Below are 6,043 nucleotides of genomic sequence, written 5' to 3'. Positions count from 1 at the left end.
AATAAAGAAATCAAGGGTTTTTGAGTTTATCTATATAGATTACTATATTGTGCATCATGTTTGTAGCTTCTATTCAAGTAATAGATTAAACATGTTTTGAATAAGATATGGAGGGTTGCGTGTTGTATTAAGGGATTGTTAAGAAGAGTTGCAGATTATACCCTATCTTAGATGTGTCACTATAAGGTAGAGATACCTTAAATCCTCTAAAATTGAATTTTGGATGTTAGATTGAGGCACTTTCATGGAATAATTTGACTATGTAGCCCTAGAATAAATGTCGATCAAGAATTTTCCTTGGTTCAAAACCTAGATTCAAAACCATGAAGTATAAAACCTTTTCAATACCTTTTGTTTGTTTGAAGCTTATTCATGTTCTCAAGATATTGTAACGAAATCTTACTAAGGATCTAGCTAATCTTGTAATAATCATATAGGTCTTAGTGAAAATTGTCAGAACATTTATGCTATCTCTACACATAAGGAATGTCATTTTTAGATATTGCAATAAGGGTTTCCCCTAGGTCTAGCATAACCTAAAGTGCAAAGGAGAACAAAATTTTGTCTCTTCTTAGTTGGTCATTAATCTGAGTCTTGGACATTAAAGATGGCTACTCTATAGAGATATAATTAGGCAATCAATTTGAAATACCAACACATCCAGAGCAATTGACAATATGATCCCTTCTTTTTGGGCTTGTGAAAAGTTCATTTCCAATTCTAATGTTGTCCTAATAAAATTATGCTCAAATTCAATAGGTAAATTAAGTCTCTTTCCATACAATAATTCATATGGTTTAAAGTTGTTTTTTTCCAAGTAGTTATGTATGCTCATATAGCCTCTAGAAGTATTAATACCCAACAATTCTTATGATGGCAGACTGTTTTAATCAAAATGGCATCAATTTTCCTATTTGTCACTTATATTTGTTCATTTGATTGAGGATTTTAAGGAGTAGGCTTCATATTCATTAACTCGTATTCATTGACCAATGCTTGTATCAGTGTGCAAGTAAATTGAGGCCCCTAATCAATTACAATTTACCTTGCCATCCCATGCTTGGTGAATGTTTCCTTGTAAAGGAACTCTACAACTTTATTGTCCCTAGCATATTTCATTACTCAAACTACCACCCACTTTATAAGGTAATCAATGTATACTAGTATATATTCTGTGTTGTTTGAAGGTGGACCTGTGGGCCTATGAAATCTAGCCCCATTTTTCAAAAGTTGATATTACTAACTATGGCTATAGGGGCATCTCATCACCATGGGTAGGTCTACCCATCCTTTTGACGCTTATCACAATGCTTGGTATACTTGATTGAATCTTTATGCAAAGTTGGTCAATAATAGCCTATTGTTGATTATCTTCAAAGAACTTCTTTTGGCAGTAAATAGTCCTCCATAAGTCTAATCATGACAAGCATGGAGGGTGTAATTAATTTTATCTTCAATGACACATCTTCTCATGAAATTATAGGACCTATATAAAAAAAGGTAACCAGATATCCAAAAATAAGAAAAGATTCTTTTAACAACGTGACACTTCTCCTTGGGTGAGAAATGTGGAGGTGTTCTGCCTGACACAAGGTGATTAGCAATTTTAGCATACCATGGTGTTTGAACCATTAACTAAAATAAATATTCATATGGAAAGGAGTCACCAATAACAAGTCTTGATTATGTGGTTGTCAACTTGGACAAAAACTCTGCTACAACATTAGCTTTACTAGGTTTTTCCTCTATGGTTATATCAAATTCTTGTAGTAATAACAACCATTTGACTAGATTGCCACTAACACCATGTTTGTTCATTAGATATCTAATGGTTGCATGATTTGTATGCACAAAAACTTGATAGCTTGTTATATAGTGTCTAAACTTATTAGTGATAGATAACTACAAGAATTTATTTTTTGATGATTGTATAGTTGAGCTCTATTGTTTGTAGGTTTTTGCTAAAATAATAGATAACATATTCAACCATTCCTTCCTTTTGTCTTAGGAATGCTCTAGAAGCATGATTAGAAGCATCAATCTGATTGGGGAATTGGAGATTCCAATTCAATTGTATCAAAACATGTGCTTTGCTCAATGAATCCTTGAGTGTTTGGAAGACCTCTTGGCATGCAAAAGTCTAGTCATACTCTGTATCCTTGGTTAGAAAAATAAATAGTGGTGATGCAATTTTGCTAAAATCCTTAATAAACCATCTATAGTAGCCTATGTGACCTACGAGTCTTCTAACATCTTTTTTTTTAATAGGTATTGGTAGATTTTTTATTATGTCAATTTTGGCATAATATACTTGAATACCTTATTTAGACACATTGCCCCAAAACTACTTGTTCTTCAATCATCATGAAGCATTTCACATCAATAAGTGATGGGTTATGTTCATAGCATCTCTATAACACTTTCTCCAAGTTTGCCAATGCTTCCTCATAAGTGTTACCATTTGTTGTGAGTTCATCCATATGACTTTTATGCTATTATGGGCTAGATCTAAGAATATTCTAATCTTTGCTTGCTAAATTGTGCTAGTTTTGTTGTAGAGACCAAAAGATGGGACTAAATAAGTGTAAGTACCCCAAGGAAAATTAAATGTTGTATTTTCCTAATCTTTAGGGACAATCCTAATCTAGTTGTAGCCACTGAATCCATCTAAAAAGGAGAGTTATTTCTTACATGCTAAAGAGTCCAATACTTGATCTATAAAAAGAAGAGGAAAGTGGTTCTTCCTAGTTGTTGAATTTAACTCTCTATAGTCCACATAGTCACTCCACTTCCCTCCCACTTTTTTAACTATAACCATGGTATGTTGACATTGGATAGATAAAATTAATATCAAGTAGGCTTTGTAATTCACTCATAACTCTGTCTCTAATAGTAGGATTAATTCTCCTTTGGGGTTGTCTCATTGGTATAAATCCTCAATATATATCCTATGGGTGTAGAGGTTAGGATCTAGACCATTCATGTTATGGTAATCACAAGCAAAAACTATCTTATGGTTTTGAAGCATTGCAATCAACTCTATTTGTTGTTGCATATGCATTTGGTTGTTTATGTGAAGGTGCCTCCTTGGCATAATTTCACCTTGTTTTGTCAAAAGATTCATAGAGGCAACATTCATGCATTGGATATTAATATCATAGCTATGAGGAAACAACCTATGAAGTAGGTGTGTAGCAGATAGATATATAATAGATGATGCTATAGGAAGTATAACTTGCACTGGACAAAAAGAGCCGCCTAGACAAGATTCTTGTTCTTGATCCTTGCCATAATCATTTTGAATGATATGGGAAAGCATTGTGTCCTCATATTACAATTGGACCATAGGGCTTCTTCCTATGGTTATTAAGCTGGCAAGGTGTTTTCATTATTGTCACAAATATTTTGCCAACTTGACTATTAAACCTCAATGTGAGGCTATGTAGGTGGATAGAAGATTAACTTTTTAGTGACATTGTCATTAGAAATTATCATGTTGACCAAATCTGCATCCTACAAAGGTATCTACAATAGCAAGTCAAATCGACTCTAAAATAAGTGGATACCCCCTTAGGTTGCCCTTAGGTTGCCCTTAGGTTGAAGAATCATGTAATCTATTGGGTACTCCCACGAATGTAGTGTAATGACAAGGTCTTCTACTATACATTCATTGTAGAACTATCTACTAAACCCCGGTATTGGGGGAGTGGCTACCAAATAAGATAGTTGTAGAGTTTGCATATTTCCTTAATCATGAAATTAATGGTTGTGTGGGACACAAGATGCCACTGAGAGGGGGCGGGGTGGGGGTGAATCAGTGGTTTCCAACTTTTACCCTTTTAACACTAAGAATGATTACCAGTTAACAATCTAAAGCTAAGTTAATCTACCGGTAGGATAGAGAAAGATTACACAATGCAACCACACAAAAAGCACCACACATAACATCGGTCTATACGAGGAAAACCCAAGATAGGAAAAACCTCGATGAGAAATGTTGTTGGAGTCTACTGCTCCAATTTAGCCTCACAATGAACAACTGTATTACAATGTTTAGGGCACCAACCCCTACACCGAGCACCAACTCAGTGGCTTAATGAACATTAACAAATACAAAAGTAATAATCCTGTTACAAGTGTATCTTGTAACCACAACATAAACTTCACCCAACCGGTTGCACTTCTTCTATCCTTATCGATTGATCCCTCTTTCCTCTATCACTCTTCCTCTCTTCTACTCACTTTCTCTCACTCTCTTCACCTTCACCCCATTGTTGTTGCCTTACAAGCTTATGCTCTACCGATTTGTTGACCTCTCAACCTTTCCACCTGATTTGCCGGTTATTTTGCTCTCTTTCGGATTTTTGCTCACTCAGATCCTCCTCTCCTTCACTCTCTGTTGCAACCTTACCGATTCAGCCTCTACCTCTGCTCTATCGGTACTCAGCTTTCTGCTCACTACTCTCTGATCACTACTGGTTCTCAGCCTGTCGGTTCTTCATAGATCTTTACTCTGTTCTTCTCTTCTTTGCTTCAACTCGGTCGGTTCAATCACCACCAGTGCTCTTCGCTGTCAGCCTCAATGATCGTCTACCTGTTTCCTTACTACCACACTCTTTCGCATCTTACTGGTTGCATTGACCTAATTGATTTAACACTCTGTTAAACCCTCTCGTCGGTTTACTCTCACCAACAATCAGTCACTGTGATCTTCAATGAACATCTTTGGCTGATAGTCCCTTCTACTCCCACTCACTACATCGACATTACTCTTACATGCAGCATCATTATTCTGGTCTTTAGTCTGCATACTTATAGCCAAGGTTCCTTCATTGTCCTCGAGGCAAACCAAATCCAATCAAATCTCATCAGATCTAATCTCAAAGGTAACTGCCTGTACATCACCACCATTAACTTGCCTTCTTGTGCACGTTTTATATCTTTCGCGACTTGCATTCAATCTGTCGGCTCATCTCTTGGTCAATCACAATAAATGGTTCGATAGTTTGCTTCACCTACTTCGATTAGTAGTCAAGCATCCTACATCAATTAGTGCATGCCATGGATCATCTTGATTTGTCTTGCCTTGAGCCGCAACCCTTCTGCAACTCGACTCGTAACCATTACAGTCAACATTTAATGTCAACCAACCGCCAACTACCTCACCGACTACAAGGTTCATATGTTTCTACATGCATGTTCGCCACCTCGACTCCACGTGGCCACTTTGTCGGTGGCCACCTCAGCTCAGGCCTCCATGTCAGTTTGGACCCTGTCACTGACCAACACATAACCGGATTCATCTACTAGTTCACTAACCCTACCGACACATCATACCTTGTCGGTTAACCATTGTGTCTACACTTCACTTCATCAGGTGAGTGCCTTTCACCTTTGCCACTTTGATCTCTCACAGGTTGACATAGCATGTCAACTATCTTCCAATGCAGGTTATTTAGTATACCGGTAAATCTGTTTACCGGTTGGCATTCTTGATGACTTCATGTCATCAACCTTCAACAATTATGCATATGAGATGACACCTTTCTTCATCTACCTCCCAGTAATTCCATGTGTGCAGCTGCAGGGTCACTTGCATCCTTTTACATTTGACTGGTTCTCATCTCAACTGATTTATCTAGGTGGCAGACTCATTTGTCTAAGTGACAAACCCATCACACTTCATTTGTCCTGGTAGCACAACATGCCAACCTAGTTGATCTGGTGTATATCTCTAGTATCATGCACCTGAAGCACCCTTGTGATTCACCGGTTCATCCGGTGTGAGCCTTCAATCGCCTGCCCTTAATTCTTTTGTCTCACCTCAGAGGATTGTGATGCTTGCCATGTATACTAGGGATAAGCAAGGTATTACCACTTACCGGCAGGAAAGGATTTATGTCACTTGCCGGTATTAATGTGACATCCCCGAGGAGTAGATGCATCTTCAACTTGACATATGACCTGGTAGCTTTCCCATATGCTATCCTTGCTTACTGAAGCAACACACACTCTGTCAATCTTCTCTTCATCCAATGGGAGT

Source organism: Cryptomeria japonica, chromosome 6, assembly GCF_030272615.1.
Source record: "Cryptomeria japonica chromosome 6, Sugi_1.0, whole genome shotgun sequence".
Taxonomy (NCBI): Eukaryota; Viridiplantae; Streptophyta; class Pinopsida; order Cupressales; family Cupressaceae; genus Cryptomeria; species Cryptomeria japonica.
The sequence above is the reverse complement of the archived record's forward strand: the minus strand, read 5'-3'. Positions refer to the sequence as shown.